General features: G+C 46.7%; 1 protein-coding gene across 4 annotated transcripts in view; it reads left to right on the top strand.

The window, feature by feature from the left end:
• zzz3 (zinc finger, ZZ-type containing 3) overlaps positions 1-19,160 on the top strand; it is a 129,464-nt gene that overhangs the window by 34,334 nt on the left and 75,970 nt on the right. The window lies entirely within an intron of this gene.

Consider the following 19,160-nt stretch of genomic DNA (forward strand, 5'->3'; position numbering starts at 1 on the left):
GACTGTTTCTTAAGTTCAGTACAGTGGGTGGCACAGTGGCGCAGCAGTAGAGTTGCTGCCTTACAGAGCAACGAAATCCCTGTTTAATACTGACTACTGGTGCTGCCTGCACGGAGTTTGTACGTTCGCCCTGTGACGGTGTGGGTTTTCTCCGGGTGCTCCGGTTTCCTCCCACACTCTAAAGCTGTCTCTAGTGCGCAGGATAGTGCGTGTGCGCGGGGTGATCGTTGGTCAGCAAGGACTCGGTGGGCCAAAGGGCCTGTTTCCATGCAGTATCACAAGTCTAAAGTAATCTCCCCATTATATGGGAGTCGCCTTTATAGCACATCCACTGGTTCACTTTTTCCCTCTGCGCATGTTGCTGCTTCAAGGAATTGGTCAGCTGTGATTTCCTTTTCACACAAGCCAGTATTGATTTGAAAATCAAAATAAAACTGCAGATATTGTAAAAATCATGGATGCTGTCTGACCTGCTGAGTGTTCTCTGCATTTTGGTTTTTTAATGCAATGCTGACTTTGTCTGATTACTGTACATTTTCCTCAGTGCCCTTCCAAAATGAACATTTCCCTGTGTGAAATGTTAAGCTCCTGTGGTTTCCTGTTTTCCATGTTGTTGCTTCAAAGGAATTAGTCTAATATGATTTCCCTTTAGCAAATCAGTACTGATTTGTAAATCACAATAAAACTGCAGAAGCGAATCGCAGCTTTCCACCTTCCTCCTTCTTGAATAAAGTGCCTGCATCAGTTTTACAATCAAATGGAACCGTCTTGGAATCTAAGGAATTTTGAAAGTCGATGCATCAATTATCAATCTCACCAGCCACTTTGATTAAGAACCTGTAAAGTCCATCAGGTGTAGGGAGGAACTGAAGATGCTGGATTAAATTGTAATTGGACACAAAAAGCTGGAGTAACTCAGCGGGGCATCTTTGGAGAGAAGGAATGGGTGACGTTTTGGGTAGAGACCCCTCTTCAGATTGGATGGACCCTGGAGACCTGACAGCCTACTGCTCCAATTTACACAGCTCTGCTTCCTGGATTATACATTATTTCCCTTCCAAATCTCCAATTTCTAGCTATTTCTATATGTTGCATTCTCTATACTACACACTGACACAAATAACCTGTTTATTTCCTGCTCTCTCTTTTGTTTTCCATTATTTCCTCGAGCTTATTTTCAATGAGATTATCACGCACTTTGTAAACTTTTTTGAATAATTGAGTTTAATTTAGAGATCTAGTGCGGAAACAGGGCCCTTCGGCGTACCGAGTCTGCTCTGACCTGCGATCCCAGGACACGAACACCACCCTTGCAATCTTTATCGAAGCCCATTAACCGACAAACCTGTACATATTTGGAGTGTGGGAGGAAACCGGAGAAAACCCACGCGGTCATGGGGAGAACGTATAAACTCCGTCCATACAAGCACCCGTAGTCAGGATTGAACCCGGGTCTGTGACGCTGTAAGGCAGCAACTCTACCGCTGCGCCACCGTTCTTTACTCGAGCAAGGATCACGGGACCTCCACTTAATTTATTTTTTTTCTCTTGCTTGTTGGAATGTAAGTTCTTGTGGGATGTGGGGGGGGGGGAAGAACATTGGGGAACCGGCGTGGAGGGACTGCCGTGGGGGGGGAATTTATAACTTTGGCAGCGCCCTTTACGGGCGACTATTTGCACACCTTGGGTAGGCAAGCAAAGAATTTCACTGCGACTTGTCACATGTGACAATAAAGTCTTCAACTCCAGGTTCATTAAAAGAATAACCCGCTGAGTTACTCCAGCATTTTGTGTCTACCTTCCATTAAATGTCTGCTCTGCATCTTGATTGCCAATCTCTTAACCTAAATTGCAATTTCACCAAGGCCTTTATAATGACCCTTTATAATTCCCATGCCTTTATAATGGCCCTTCAAGTTTAAAATACTGGCCTTGATTCCATTGTTTCCTCTCTCAGGCTGAATATAAAATGTAATCCTATTACGTTTGCTGCTATCTTGGGGCGCCTTCACGTTGATGTAATCCAATAAAATTATCTCCGAGGACAATCGTGGAGCTGGCTGTTTGGTTAACTCCTAAACATGCTGTTCTGAGAAACTATCTTGTAAACATTCTACAAACTCATCAAGGCAATCCTTACCCATTCAATTTTTTTTTTTCCTGCTAATCCAACATGATTCTTGTCGTAACTTTTGGACCAGCTCCAATTCCTTTTTCTTTTTATATTCTTTCCCACCATGCGGTTACTATTTGCAGGCCTGTTCATGATACTCGCAAGAGTCATTTCCTTTATTATACCTTCTTCTTAGGCCCCCTTCGGTCATGGCTGGCCATGGGTGTCTCCAGGGTGCTATTCCCTACATGGAGGATGCCTGTGTGTAACTTTGTTTAGCGTGGGGAGACTGGTGCACAGTCAGCCACCCCACGGTCCTTGACAGATCTGGGTCAGGGTCCAGTGGCATGGAGTCCAAGACGCCCGGAGACCCTTTTCTGCTGCAGCCTTCATCCATCCGCCTTCCCAGCCGTTGTGACGCTCCACTAAGGTCAGCCATCGTCCTCCGCCTGTTCCACCGTTGAGGTCTTGGTTGGATCGCTCTTTGTCAGAGACCTCCCCCTCGACCTTACCGCCATGGGTGGCCCTAGCAGGAGCGTAGCTCCAGACGGCATCGCTCTCAGGATCTCAGGACCACACACAAGCTTCTCCATCACGACAAGGTGACAATCCACGGAGAATACCCCACCTTCACCAAAACCACTTCAAAATCCTGGTTTCTTGCACTTAGATCATCCCTTTCACTCGGACTAAGAGCAGCGTTAATGAACATGGATGTAAAGTGCTGGAGTAACTCAGCGGGCCAGGCAGCATGTCTGGAGAAAAAGGATGGGAGACGTCTCGGGTCGGAACCAGAAGGGTTTTAGCCAGTGCCATCTTCTTCGCTGTTGTGCGCTGGGGCAGCAGGGCAAAGGCTGCGGACGCCAATAGGATCAACAAACTCATCAGGAAGCCTGGCTCCGTCCTTGGGGCGGAGTTGGAGTTGGATTCACGGGAGGTGGGTCTTGGAGGGGAGGATGCTCCTCAAACTGCGGAGCATCCTGGACAATACAGCTCACCCCCTCCATGACACACACTGGTCAACCTGAGGAGCACCTTCAGCAACAGACTGGTTCCACCAAGATGCAGCACAGAACGCCACAGAAGATCCTTCTTCCCCGTGGCTATCAAACTGTACAACTCCTCCCCCTTTAGCATTGCGGTAGACTGAGACTGGCTCCCCTCCCCAATCTTTGCACATCCCCCAAGCCTTCCCACTCGTCACTTTAATTTCCCGTTTCATGTATTTTGTGTTTTTACGACTGTTGGCGGATCAATTTTAAAGTTCCATCGTTGATTTGAAATTTCTCCCATCCTTTGTCTCCTGAGATGCTGCCTGACCCGCTGAGTTACTCCAGCACTTTGTGTCTATCTGCGGTATACACCAGCATCTGCAGTTCCCTCCTTCACATCATAATTGAACAGTTGCCCCACCAACATTTCTTAGCCTTGTGCCCTCCTCGACTAGAACATAAAACACTGCAGCACAGGAACAGGCCCTTAGGCCCACAATGTCTGTGCCCAAAATTATGCCAAGTTAAATCTATCTCCGCTGCCTACAACAGATACAAAATGCTGGAGTAACTCATCGGGACAGGAAGCATCTCTGGTTAGAAGGAATGGGTGACGTTTCGGGTCGGGACCCTTCTTCAGACCCGAAACGTCACCTATTCCATCCATCCGGAAATGCTGCCGGTCCCGCTGAGTTACTCCGGCATTTTGTGTCTTATCTTCGGTGTAAACCAGCATCTGCAGTTCCGTTCTACACATTTCCTCTGCCTGCAAGTGGTCTATATCTCCCACCACTCCCTGAATATCCGTGTGCCGATTCAAAAGTCTCTTAAATGCCACTATTGTATCTCTCTCCACCACCGCCCGAGCAGCATCTTTCAGGCACCAACTATCCTCTGTATTTAAAAAAACCCAAAAAACTTGCCCCCCATATTTTCTTCAAACTTTGCCCAAACTTTGCTCACCGTACAGCGATGCTCTGTAGTCTTTGACATTTTCCACCATGGGGAAAGAGATTCCAACGGTCCACTCTATCACAGCCACTCGTATCTATATATACTTCCATCAGGTCCCCCCTCGGCCTCCAACGCTCCAAAGAAAACAGTCCATGTCTGTCCAACCTCTCGCTGTTGCTAATACCCCCTGATCTAGGCATCATTCTGATAAATCTCCTCTGCACCCTTTCCAAAGCCTCCACATCCTTCCTGTAATGGGGTGACCAGAAATGCACGTGATCCTCCAAATGCAGCCTAAACGAAGTCCTATAAAGCTGCATCATGACTTCCTGACTCTTATCCTCAATGCCTGACTAATGAAGGCAAGCATACCCATATGCACCATGTTCATAAGTTCTAGGAGCAGAACAGGCCATTTGGCCCATCAAGTCCACTCCGCCATTCAATCATGGCTGATCTATCGTTCCCTCTCAACCCCATTCTCCTGCCTTCTCCCCATAACTCCTGACACCCGTACTAAACATAGAAACATAGAAAATAGGTGCAGGAGTAGGCCATTCGGCCCTTCGAGCCTGCACCACCATTCAATATGATCATGGCTGATCATCCAACTCAGTATCCTGTACCTGCCTTCTCTCCATGCCCCCTGATCCCTTTAGCCACAAGGGCCACATCTAACTCCCTCTTAAATATAGCCAATGAACTGGCCTCAACTACCTTCTGTGGCAGAGAGTTCCAGAGATTTACCACTCTCTGTGTGAAATCTAATCAACAACAGCCAATGACTTGCCCTCCACAGCCTTCTGTGGCAATGAATTCCACAGATTTGCCACCCTCTGCCTGAAGAAATTCCTCCTCATCTCCTTCCTAAAGGTGCACCCTTTTATTCTGAGGCTGTGGCCTCTGGTCCTAGACTCTCCCACCAGTGGAAACAGCCTCTCCACATCCACTCTATCCATGCCTTTCACTATTCGGTAATTCTTAACCACTCCTTGTATCTGGTTTGCCAATAAATATAAATGCAAATGAACGGAATGGTACATAGATGCTCTGTAGCCTTTGGCAATTCGGATCCCAGTCATCGTTTTGTTTTGTCACCATATTTAATAGTTGCCACAACATTCTTACTCCCTTTTTACACTCTCAGTTCATCTTGTTTGATTTCAAACACTGCTTGCATCCTGGTACAGAGCCTTTAATGTTTTGTTTTTTTAATTCGTTTTATAACCTCCAGCCATTTTTACTGATTTATTCTTGGATTTATACTGTGTATTCCTCCTTGTCACCGTTTGTTTATCGTTTTGCATTTTAATGCCTCTCTCTCCAGTCTTGCTTCTGCCCTTTCATTTACCAGAGCCTTGCAATTTTGATCCGCTGCCTCCCTGCGTTTAGTTAGTTTCTAATCCTCTCAAGAGTTACAGAATCCTGCAGCACGAAAACAAGCCCTTTGGCTCATTGGAGTGCAGGTGGAGTTTTAATTCAGGCACGTGTGAGGGATTGCATTTTGGGAATTTGGCTGAACGAGGAAAATATCGGGTAAATTCAGTTGAATTCAGTTTGGAAATACAGTGCGGAAACCAGCCGACCGAGTCCGCATCCACGCCGCACAGCGATCCCCGTACACTAGCACTATCCAACTGGACTTTACTGCCTTCTATCGCAGTGAGGAATGTGGGGAATCCGCTGTGGTGGATGTTTATGTTAGTTGTGTGTCTTGTTGCTTTTTTAATTTATTTTTAATTTTTAGTATGGCGGGATGGTAATTCGATTTTCACTGCGCCTTAATTGGTGCACGTGACCATAAACTGCCCTTGAAACCTTGAAACACCAGGGGACAAATTTACAGTCTTTACCAAAGGCGATTCACCTGCAAACCTGCATGTCTTTGGAGTGTGGGAGGAAACCGGAGCACCCGCAGAAAACCCACGAGGGTCACGGGGGGAGCGTACAAGCTCCGTACAGACTGCACCCGCGGTGAGGATTGAACCCGGGCCTCTGGCGGTGTGAGGCAGCAGCACTACCCGCTGCGTTGCTGCCCCGCCCCTTGATCTTTTGGACCATTGTTGTACAGAGGGATCTTGAGGGGCAAGTCCGCAGCTCCCCTGAAAGTGGCACCACAGGTAGATAGGCTGGCAAAGAAGACATGTAGCATACTTGCCTTTAATGGTCAGCGCAGTGAGTATAAAGGTTAGGAAATAAGGAGCTGCAGATGCTGGTTTACAAAATAAAAAGACTCAAAGTGCTGGTGTAACTTAGCGGGGGCAGGCAGGATCCCTGGACAACATGGATGGGTGATGTTTCGGGTCTTCAGATATGTTGCAGCTGTATAAAATGTTAACAGGCCTAGTCTGGCGTGTAGTTCTGATTGCTGCATTACAGGAAGGTTGGGGAGGCTTTGGAGAGGGTGCAGTAGAGACTCCCTGAAATGTGGCACAGTTTAGAGAATATAAGCTATAGGGAGAGGTTTAGTTTATTGTAATGTGTACCGGGGCTAAACGCAGGCGGGTGGAACGAGTGTGACTGTCCTCTCATGGAGGACGCCTGTGCGTGACTTTGTTTAACGTGGGGAGACTGGTGCACAGACAGCCACCCCACGGTCCTTGACAGATCTGGGTCAGGATCCAGTGGCATGGAGTCCAAGACGACCGGAGACCCTTTTCTGCTGCAGCCTTCATCCATCCGCCTTGACGCTCCATTAAGGTCAGCCATCGTCCTCCACTTCTTCCACCGTTGAGGTCTTGGTAACTAGTGTAGATGGGAGACGCTGGCTGGTGTGGGTTAGTTGGGCCAACGGGGCTGTTTCCATGCTGTATCACTCTATGACTCCACCTGGTGCACTATTTCCCTGCCGTGTCCGTAAGTGGACTTCGTTGAGCCAATTGGAAGCAGCGTGGAACTTGGAGCAAATGTAGACAAAGTCGCATTGTGGGCTACTGAAGGAGTATCTGCAACATTGGAGGCTGAGGGGAGACTCGGTGGAACATCACAACATTATGAGAGGCATGGATGGGATGGAATCTATTCCCCCAGGGGGAAATAGAATAGAATAGAATAGAATAGAATAGAATAGTTTCTTTATTGTGATTGTAACATGAACCATGTACAACAAAATTTAAAATGTCAGCCAGTCAGTGCAGCATTCAAACATTTCTAAAAGCTAACGATACTCGGTAAAATATTAAAACATAAACACTAAATAATTACAAAGACGCATACACACCCAACCCTCCATCCTTGTCGATTTCACATGGGACAGGAATCTGTATCGCCCCTGCCCTTGGGGGACAATGTCAGTGGGGTAAAACTGTTTTTTTAGTCTATTTGTCCTTGTCCCTTGTAGATCTGTACCGGAGTACTTTTAAACAGGAGTGTCCGGGGGGGAATGTTTTATGAAGGGAGATGCGCGGGAACTGGGGCAAGACAATCCTTGTGCATGGTGGTAGGTGTCTAGAATGCATTGCCAGAGGTGGTGGTAGAAGCAGATGTGATGGAGGCTAATAGATCGGCACATGGGTAAGCAGGGAGCGGAGGTAGACTGAAGGGATTGTTTATGGTAGACAAAAATGCTGGAGAAACTCAGCGGGTGAGGCGTCATTTCGGGTCGAGAAGAAGGGTCTCGACCCGAAATGCCTTCTATTTCCTTCGCTCCGTAGATGCTGCCTCACCTGCTGAGTTTCTCCAGCATTTTTGTCTACCTACGATTTTCCAACATCTGCAGTTCCTTCTTGAACACGAAGGGATTCTTTAGTTTAGTTTATTGCCACGTGCACCGAGATACAGTGAAACGTTTTTGTTGCGTGCGATCCAGTCAACGGAAAGACTATTTAAAAAAATGTCTAAGTAGACTTTATCCAAGTAATAAATACATACAATGTGCAAAACCGTGGGAACCATGTGTTCGACATTTTCATCCGACATTTTCGGAGGCTATACAAACCTTCAATACTGTTTGCATACATTGCACAAATTTCACAAATTTATCCCCCCCACCCTTGCCACTCATGTGGCCCACTGGTGTGGAATCCCTTCCCTTATCTTTGAGGGGCGTCTCCACCACACCCGCCCCCCCATATCCTGCAGCGGGAGGACCCTAATGCCCCTGTCCCACTTAGGAAACCTGAACGGAAACCTCTGAAGATTTTGCGCCCCACCCAAGGTTTCCGTGTGGTTCCCGGAGGTTGCAGGTGGATGCCGGAGGTTGCAGGTAGTGGAAGCAGGTAGGGAGACTGACAAAAACCTCCGGGAACTGCACGGAAACCTTGGGTGTGGCACAAAGTCTCCAGAGGTTTCCGTTCAGGTTTCCTAAGTGGGACAGGGGCATTAGACTGTGGTCCTCCCCCACTGAGCCGTGGCGTTGGCTGCACCGAGCTTCAGTGCGTCCCTGTGGTCTGCAGCGGGCCAGTCGGCAACATTCCCCGACGGACATCCCGCTCCGCTGGGAGGTCAACAAAGCTCGGGCAGACCAAAGAGCGTCTTGGTGACCTTCCAGCAGCACTCGACACCTGGGAACGGCCCGTAAATCACAGCGTCCTGGAAAGACTACACACACGATTACAATCAAGCCGTCCACAGTGGACAGATACAGGATAAAGGGAATAATGTTTGATTGAACTTGGCATCATGTTCGGTACAGACATTGTGGGCCGAAGGGCCATTCCTGTGCTGTGCTGTTCAATGTTCTCACTGAGGCACGACAGACCTAACAGTTGTGATAAAAGCAGGGTGATTTCTACAGCAAAGTGTTGTTATGGTGACATGCATGTACCATTTAAAGTTGCCCATAATCACTTACAGCAATATAGTCAGTCTCCAGACATGATTTACACAGTAATCTCCATTCTGGCTGGGAACAGAGGCATAACTATATGCGCGCTCACTCTGCTCAGAAGGTCAGTGTGTAAATCTGCTTTGGAAGGTCGTGTGTCCAATGCATCAAAGTCTTTCATGCCAGTCTGAATTTTTAAATTCTTTGAACCTTGTTAGCACCGGTCTAACTAGGGAATTGAATGAAGTGTTTCGCAGTTTTTAAATAAAATCTCTTCAGAATTGATCTTTTTCTGGATAACAGTCATTTCATGTTGGAAGTTGTATTCGAGCGTGAGAGAGAGGAATGCACACACTCTATGCACACACACACAATATCCTGAGGCAGTGTATAATGAGGTATAATCTGTCCGTCCCCACATAAAATAAAACCATCCACCTTCACGATTATAGATTTGGCTTGATTAAATTGGATGGTTTGGGGGAAAAAAAACGTTTATTTATTTAATTGCAGTTAAGAGACAATAGACAATAGGTGCAGGAGTAGGCCATTCGGCCCTTCGAGCCAGCACCACCATTCAATGTGATCATGGCTGATCATCCCCAATCAGTACCCCGTCCCTGCCTTCTCCCCATATCCCCTGACTCCACTCATTTTAAGTGCCCTATCTAGCTCTCTCTTGAAAGCGTCCAGAGAACCGGCCTCCACCGCCCTCTGAGGCAGAGAATTCCACAGACTCACAACTCTCTGTGAGAAAAAGTGTTTCCTCGTCTCCATTCTAAATGGCTTACCCCTTATTCTTAAACTGTGGCCCCTGGTTCTGGACTCCCCCAACATCAGGAACATGTTTCCTGCCTCCAGCGTGTCCAAACCCTTAACAATCATATATGTTTCAATAAGATTCCCTCTCATCCTTCTAAACTCCAGAGCATACAAGCCCAGCTGCTCCATTTATCTCTATTATCGGGGCTATTTTATAATGAAAGACAAAAGCCGTGCACGCAAATGAGAAGAGCAGGTGATCTGGTGATGAGTGGTCTTCAATGGGACCCACCAATCCCCTTCAATAATAGCACTGATTTTAAAACGAGATCCCGGCATATAACCATATAACCATATAACATATAACCATATAACAATTACAGCACGGAAACAGGCCATCTCGACCCTTCTAGTCCGTGCCGAACACATAATCTCCCCTAGTCCCATATACCTGCACTCAGACCATAACCCTCCATTCCCTTCCCATCCATATAACTATCCAATTTATTTTTAAATGATAAAAACGAACCTGCCTCCACCACCTTCACTGGAAGCTCATTCCACACAGCTACCACTCTCTGAGTAAAGAAGTTCCCCCTTATGTTACCCCTAAACTTCAGTCCCTTAATTCTCAAGTCATGTCCCCTTGTTTGAATCTTCCCTACTCTCAGTGGGAAAAGCTTTTCCACGTCAACTCTGTCTATCCCTCTCATCATTTTATAAACCTCTATCAAGTCCCCCCCTTAACCTTCTGCGCTCCAAAGAATAAAGCCCTAACTTGTTCAACCTTTCTCTGTTAGGGCTTTATTCTTTGGCATGAATGGGAAAGGTCATCAAATATCTCTTCCAAAGGTCGATAATTTCTTTCCTCCCCACGTTTTTATTCTTTCTGGTCAGTACGCGCTAAATATAAATTTGAAAAAAAAAAAATGTCTATGCTTTGGGCAGCTAATGTTACGGCGGCAGGCGCGGGCACACCGCGACGCCCTGTGTCTCCCTTTCAAGGGAGATGCTAAAAATGCATTTCGTTGTCTCTGTACTGTACACTGACAATGACAATAAATTGAATCATTTTCTTTTTTTTTTTAACGTTTTTTGTAAATAACTGGGGGTCATGGAGTCCATGACGTACGGGTGGGCGTCCGTGTTTACAGAGGAATTGCAGGTTGCGGAAATTGGGTTGGGTCCAGATTCCATCACTCGCTGGAGTTCTTTGATTGTCGGTGGTTGCAAGGGATGCTGGCGTGTAAACCTTGGGAAATGTGGCCGTTACACTTTCAACACAGTTGTAAGACTGCAAAGAAGAGAATGGCGTGCCAAATTCCACGCAGTCGCAAGATCGTAAGGAGCCAAATGAGGTCGTTTGGCCCCTCGGTATTAGCCTAGTAGGAATGTGTGATAGGTGGACTTGAATATCCTCCTTTGGTATTGGTTAATGATTGTCACGTGTCCCCGCGATACAGTGAAAAACATTGTTCTAAGAAGGAACGGCAGATGCTGGAAAAATCGAACGTAGATAAAAATGCTGGAGAAACTCAGCGGGTGAGGCAGCATCTATGGAGCGCAGGAATAGGTGACGTTTCGGGTCGAGACCCGAAACGTCACCTATTCCTGCGCTCCATAGACGCTGCCTCACCCGCTGAGTTTCTCCAGCATTTTTAACTGCCAGTGGAAAAACTTACTTATCTGCTATTTGGGCAAAGCAGACGTTACATGACTACAATTATACCGTACTTGAGCACAACAGAGCATAAAAGAAGGGAAGCAGAGTGCAGAACGTAGCGTCCCAGCTCCAGCTCCAGCTCCAGAAACAGTGTGGGGGTCATACAGTGCAAGGGCTACATCGAGGGAGAGTGGGAATACATCCTTAGTTTAGGAGAGAGTCATTCGCGGGTCTGACAACGGCGAGGAAGAAGCTGTTTAATTTAGATATAGCGAGGAAACGGGCCATTCGGCCCACTCAGTCCGCGCCGACCAGCGATCTCCGCACATTAACACCGTCCGACACACACACACATGATTTACAATTAGACCATTGGTGCAAGAGCATGCCATTTGGCCCTTCGAGCCAGCACCGCCATTCAATGTGATCATGACTGATCATCCCCAATCAGTACCCCGTTCCTGCCTTCTCCTCATAACCCCCTGACTCCGCTATTTTTAAGAGCCCTATCTCTTGAAAGCATCCAGAGAACCTGCCTCCACCGCCCTCTGAGGTAGAGATTCTACTGAGCCAATTAGCCTATCAATGACTAAAGAAAGGTATGTCTACTTTGGAAAAAGTTCACCAGCATTTTTTGTCTTCCTTCTCATCTCAGTTCAGGTTAGTTTCGTTTATTGTCACGTGTACTGGGGTCCAGTGAAATGTCTTTGTTGGTTGTTCAGTGCAAGTATCACTATACATCTTTGGTGAGTGGGAGGAAACCTGAGAGAGAACCCACCCAGGTCAGGGGGAAGAACGTGCAAACTCCGCGCAGGCAGCACCCGTGGTCAGGATCGAACTTGGGTCTCTGGCGCCGTAAGGTAGCAACTCTACCGCTGCGCCACCGTCCCGCCCTTGTTCTCGAATGCAGTGGCACGGGCTTTCAAGCTTGTGCATCTTCTGCCCGACGGAAGGTGGAGGGAGAGTGAATGGTCGGGGTTTGGAACGGTCCCTTCATTGTGTTGGTTGCTTACCCAAGGGGATCGTAAAGTCCGGGTGGAATCATTGGTGGGTAAGGCTGGATTGTGTGATGGACTGAGCTGAGTCCGCAAATCTGCCACTTCTTATGTTCTTCAGCAGAACACTTGCCATGCCAAGCTGGGAGGCATCCGAATAGGATGCTTTTTATGGTGCCTCTGTCGAAATTTGTAGAGATTGAATGTCACCACCGCTGTTGCTGCTGATGGATTGTTAATAGCAGCTGATCTATCCAGGGGAATAAGTGGAAGAAGATTTCCTCCCCTTGAGCAGAGAAAAAGAGAATAAAACAAAAGTCTGATAACTGTGAGGTATAAAACAGAATTTACTAAATAGACAATAGGTGCAGGAGTAGGCCATTCGGCCCTTCGAGCCAGCACCGCCATTCAATATGATCATGGCTGATCATCCACAATCAGTACCCCGTTCCTGCCTTCTCTCCATATCCCCAGACTCCGCTATCTTTAAGAGCTCTATCTAACTCTCTCTTGAAAGCATCCAGAGAATTGGCCTCCATTACCTTCTGAGGCAGAGAATTCCACAGATTCACAACTCTCTGGGTGGAAAGGTTTTTTCCTCATCTCCGTTCTAAATGGCCTGACCCTAATTCTTAAACTGTGGGCCCTGGTTCCGGATTCCCCCAACATCGGGATCATGTTTCCGGGATCATTTAAATATTTAAATATGCAATAAATAGTTCAGGCAGCATCTCAGGATAGAGGAAGGCACAGTTAACATTTTGGGCTAATGTCCTTTCATTGGAATTGGCCAGTTCTGATAAAACTGGGTAAGGCCGGATATCAGAAATTCTCAATGGCACTTTATATATCACATGTACCGAGGTACAGTGAAGTTCATTTTTGCTTATAGTTTAGTACAAGTATCAGGTACTTGATTAAGTATCAGGTTCAGTACAGTATTTTAGTGCTGATGTACTGAACAACCAACAAAAGCATTTCACAGTACCTCAGTACACGTGACAACTAACCTGAACTGAGATGAGAAGGAAGACAAAAAATGCTGATGAACTTCTTCAAAGTAGACATACCTTTCTTTAGTCCGAGGGTGGTGAATCTGTGGAATTCACGGCTATAGAAGGCTGTGGAGGCCAAGTCAGTGGATATGGTTAAGGCGGAGATAGATAGATTCTTGATTAGTACGGGTGTCAGGGGTCATGGGGAGAAGGCAGGAGAATGGGGTTGAGAGGGAGAGATAGATCCGCCATGATTGAATGGCGGAGTGGACTTGATGGGCTGAATGTTCAGAGCAGCAATGTTACAGGTTTCACAACACCAACCAGCATAAGGTGTTGGTGCAGGCCCGATAAGGCAGCCGCCTGCGCATGTCAAATTAGCGGATTTCTTGCTAACTAAATTTAACAGGGTATCAGAAACAAGAGGGCATAGGTTTAGGATAGAGTTTAAAGGACAGAGTATTATAGTGTAGAAAAGGCCCTTTGGCCTAACTTGACTACGACGACCAACCTGCCCCATCTACACTAGCCCCACCTCCCTGCATTTGGCCCATATCCCTCTGAAGCTATCCTATCCATGGACCTGTCCAAATGTTTCTTAAATGTTGTGATTGTCCCTTCTTTAACTACCTCCTCCGCAGCTCTTTCCACACACCCACCACCCTTTGCATAGAAAAGTTGCCCCTCGGGTTCCTATTAAATATTTCCCCATGTCCTCTGGTTGTCGAATCCCCTACTCTCTGGGTACATCTGAGAGGAAAGTTTTGCTTTAAGAAAGTAATTGATATCTGGAATGCACTGCCAGAGGATGTGGTGGAATCCGATATAATTACTATTTTTATGAAGCATTTAGGCACTTAAATAGTCCCTGCGGAGAAGGATATGGTTATATTGCGGGTAACTGGGATTCACGTTGATGGGCAAAACAGTCGGTGTGGAAGTGGTGGGAAAAGGGGTCTGTTTCTGTGCTGTACGATTGTCAGACCAGATTAGCAGCGTCTAAATGGACAACCAAACGAGTGCTGACCTAAGCTCAATGGGTGTGTCAGGCCGCAGATCAAAGCACTTCCTTCAATTCGAGCTCGGGAACAAAGCTGGCTTGCCAGCGGCGGAACTGGTACACTGCGGTGAGTCATTAAACAGTACTTCAGGTAAAAGCAGAAGATGCGCAAGGTGTTATTGTGAAGAAGAACATGAACTTCTCCCTGGTGACCAGTAAACTCTTTACCCTGCAACGAAACACATTCTGCGTCATTCCGAGTTCTCATTTAATATCTATTCCACAACTGTGACTGCAATTATATACCGACATTGCTCTTGTTCTTTTGGACATCCTAATAATCTCTTATTTCGTGTCCATCATCTATGTTTCAAATGTTTGGCCAGGCTCTTGCACAGTGTCTTGCACAGCCTTCTTGTTTGCCACCGCTAGATCTTCCAGGCAGCATTGTTCACCAAGAAGTGGGTATCTTGGTAGGTGTAGGGACTGCAGATGCTGGTTTACACCGAAGATAGACGTTTCGGGTTGAGACCTTTCAAAGGGCCTCGACCCGAAATGTCACCCTTTCCCTCTATCCAGAAATGCTGCCTGTCCTGCTGATTTACCCCAGCATTTTGTGTCTATCTTTTTGTTATAAATATAACGTTACTCCAGCACTGTGTGTCTTTAAAAAAAAAAAAAAAAAAATCACAACAGTAACTTTGGATGAGGTTTGAATGGTCATCACTCTCCTCCTCCCCCTCCCCCCTCCCCCTCCCCCCTCCCCCTCCCCCTCCCCTTGATCTTTATAAAATAATTATTGATATCATAATGTTGAGGTTTATTATCACCATGTACATTGATAAGCTTTTGATGGCGTACTATCCAATCAAATCAGATAATACTACAGCTGTTCGTCGACCTACGATGGGGTTACGTTCCTATAAGCCCATCGTAAATCTCGTAAGTCGAAAACGCATTTAATACAATTTGATCACATGACCAGAAGTGAACTGCGGCTCGCTGCCGTTGGCCAGCATTTGCACCACCGTAAAGTCGAGATATTGTAAGTCAAAGCATCGTAAATTGGGGAGCATCTGTATACATAAATACACTCAAGCTAAACACAAGCACACACCAATCTACCGGAATATGTTAAAATGTTACCGTTAGCACACGCTCACACACACACACACACACACGCACACACACACACACACACACACACACACACACACACACACACACACACACACACACACACACACACACACACACTTATAAGTATAGAGATAGCCAAGGGGCAATTAGAAGATATGAGGCCATGTCAATGATGTCCACATCCCATAAACGAGTTGACAAACTTATTCAACAATACTTCTCATCATTATTTTTCAAGACCACCTATGCCCTGTTGCTGAGCTCCCCCTATCTCTGCAACCTCCATTCAAGCCTGCAGGCCTCACTATCTCTGAGCTTGCCTATTTTCGGTTTCCCCGTGCATGATTTTCTTTGGCCCTCTTATTTTCAGCTGCACCAAATTTTACAAGTTCTTCACATTTTGAAACGTCCAAAAATGTACTTTTCACTTTGTGCCAAGTTATAGATACTGCATAGGTTTGTTGTGTACTGCAAATTGTCAAGCTTTAATATTTTGGTTGTGGACCTGTTGTTATTAGATGCGACAAAACCATGTGCCAGAGGAACTCAACTGGTCGAGCAGCATTTGGAGGGATGGGTGGCGGGGAGGGGAGAAATGTCAACATTGCCTCCACCCTCAAGGTGACCCCCCCACCCTCACTCGCATCTTCCTGCCTACACCCCTTTCGCTTTCCGTAGAGATCACAACCTCCGCAACTCCTTGGTTTGCCCATCCCTCCCTACACACCACCCCGCCTCTTCCTCAGGCACCTCTCCCTGCAACCACAGGACATATAACTCCGGCCCCTCCACCTCCTCACTCGCGCCCTTCTGCTGGATCTCCTGGTCGCTAACCATTATAACTCCTTTTCCCATTTCCTATTCCATTGTTTCTGTCCTAAAGTGCCGTCTGCACGGAGTTTGTACGTTGTCCCCGTGTTTTCTCTGGGATCTTTGGTTTTCTCCCACACTCCAAAGATGTGCCGGTTTATAGGTTAATTGGCTTGGTATCAAGTGTAAAATGTCCCTAGTGTGTGTAGGATAGTGTTAATGTGCGGGGATCACTGGTCGGCGCGGACTCGGTGGGCCGAAGGGCCTGTTTCCGCGCTGTTTCTCTAAACTAAAGACTCTGAAGCCTTGAGAAAATGCAATATTCTTTCCCCCACTCCCAAATCTCTGGCAGTCCCTTGGCTACACCCCTTCAGTGGGGAAGAGGAATCCCGATCGCATTGACAGCCTAGAACCCCAGAATCACTGAACAATCGGGTACAAAGGGCAGCTACTGGGCACCACCTCCCAAACTGTCCAGCTCCTGGCACAACTACAGGGAAAAGCTCTGGGTCCTACATTGACCTTGCTAGTCATATTGCACCACATGGAATGGGAATGGATGTCATCCTTGATCTCCAGGGACCACCTAAGAAGAAGAAACCGGTGTCCCCCACTTTGTACAAAGAAATACTTTCCCATCATTTTTTTTCAAGTTTTGCAAATGGCACTCATTTGTCTGTAAACATTGTAGACTTTGCATCACCAAGGACTGTAATTATACTACATCTGGTGTGTCAGACTATTTACTGGAGGTTGTTTTAACCCTCATAGCTAGAATACACTTTGGCTGCGGAAGCAATCTTATACTCACTGATTATTGCTGTTGCCAAATTGTTCCATAATAAGTGCATCAGCAGTAATACTTTCAGTAGTGTTCATTCATTTAGGATACAAGTATATTTTCCATTGCACCAAACCAAAGGGCGGCACGGTGGAGCAGCGGTAGAATTGCTGCCTTACAGCGAATGCAGCGCCGGAGACCCAGGTTTGATCCTGACTACAGTGCTGTCTCTACAGAGTTTGTACCTTCTCCCCGTGACCAGTGGGTTTTCTCCGGGATCTCTGGTTTGCTCCCCACACTCCAGGTGTGTACAGGTTTGTAGGTTAGTTGGCTTTGTATAATTGTAGATTATCCCGAATGTGTGTAGGATACTGTTAAGGGCCTGTCCCACTTACGTGTCCTTAGCACGCAAATTACGTGACCTCGTGGTCGCGTTGAGGCGCACGGGCATCGTATGGCCGCGCGGCTCCGAAATTTTTGTAGGGAAAGAAATCTTCGAGCGCCAACGGCCTGTTGCGTAACTAATGGCCAAAGTGGGACAGGCCCAAGACCCTGGAGCGACGCAACGTCTCACCTCCAACAGCAGCAGAAACAGGCAAACGATCGCTGAACTTGGCCTGGGGCTCACGGCCGTTGCGGTCCTGATCCGCCCCCACTTCTACTCCTCGAGCGGGGCCAAGAAAATTGAAGATAGACACAAAATGCTGGAGTAACTCAGCGGGACCGGCAGCATCTCTGGAGAGAAGCAATGGGTGAGGTTTCGGGTCAAGACCCTTCTTTTCAGACTGAAGAAGAGTCTCGACACAAAACATCACCCATTGCTTCTCTCCAGCGAAGCTGCCGGTCCAGCTGAGTTACTCCAGCTTTGTGTCCATCTTCAAATGACGTCACGCGCTCCAGACGGCTGTGTGTACGCATGTAATCGTGCCCGACCGTCGCGGCTCAACGCGATCTCGAGGTCGCGTAATTAGCTGGCCAAGGACACGTAAGTGGGACAGGTCCTTAAGTGTGCGGGGATCGCTGGTCGGTGTGGGCCGAAGGGCATGTTTCCGCTCTGTATCTCTAAAACTAAAACATCTGCAGTGATACTGTGTTTTAACCAAATGTTACCTTAGTCTGCATCCTGTAAAATGAAACAAATTGAATTATTTGTCATATAAAGGTTGATTGATTCGGCAATAAAATCAGTAATGAGCTGCAAAAATAATTCTAATAACACTGTGAGATGAAAAGGTGTTTCCAGCCTTTGTTTATGTCGCTCAATTAAATAGCATTAGGGACAGCGTTGGATTGACTGGAGACGGTCTTGGGGAGGATGCTCCTCAAACTGCAGAGCATCCTGGACAATACAGCTCACCCCCTCCGTGACACACTGGCCAACCTGAGGAGCACCTTCAGCAACAAACTGGTTCCACCAAGATGCAGCACAGAACGCCACAGAGATGCATCTTCCCTGTGGCTATCAAACTGTACAACTCCTCCCACCCGCCCCCCCTTCTGTCGTGGGGTAGACTGACTCCCTCCCCCCATTCTTTGCACATCCGCAATCCTGGACGTATCGCTCGTCACTTTAATTTCATGTTTCGTGTATCTTGTTGCTTTATGATTGTTGGCAGACCAATTTCCCTCCTGGGTTAAATAAAGTTTGTATCGTATCAGAGACCATGAGCAGCTGCTGCCTAATACATTTTTTTGGCTTCTAGTTCAATATGGACCATGCTGCAGACTTTGTAGAGTGTTTTTTGCAGGAGTTTCTCAGTCATCTTTCAGTAGTTTTGGAGATTTTATTTGTATGCTGTGGTCTTTTACCATGGTCTATTATCACTAGAGCCAGGATGTTTAGGCGCTAAAAATCTCTGAAATAGGCAGGCAAAAAGGCATAATAAAATTACAAAAAAGGCATGAAAAAGGCACATTGGCAAAAAAGGCATAAAAGGGCATTTATTTCCACCACCAAAATATGGTTAAAAATGATAATTTAAAAGTATACTACATTAAATGACCAAAGTTGCCTGGTTGCACATAACTACCAGCATTTTGTTCAAATTATCTGGTGTTAAACTATGCCGTCTGTCAGACAGAATAAGCTACAGTTGTGAAAAACTTCTTTCTACCTCAGCTGAGGTCACTGGTGCATACCCGAAACAAGCTACAGACTCTACATTCATGTCGATATCTTGTGCATTACAA

Source organism: Leucoraja erinacea, chromosome 10, assembly GCF_028641065.1.
Source record: "Leucoraja erinacea ecotype New England chromosome 10, Leri_hhj_1, whole genome shotgun sequence".
Taxonomy (NCBI): Eukaryota; Metazoa; Chordata; class Chondrichthyes; order Rajiformes; family Rajidae; genus Leucoraja; species Leucoraja erinaceus.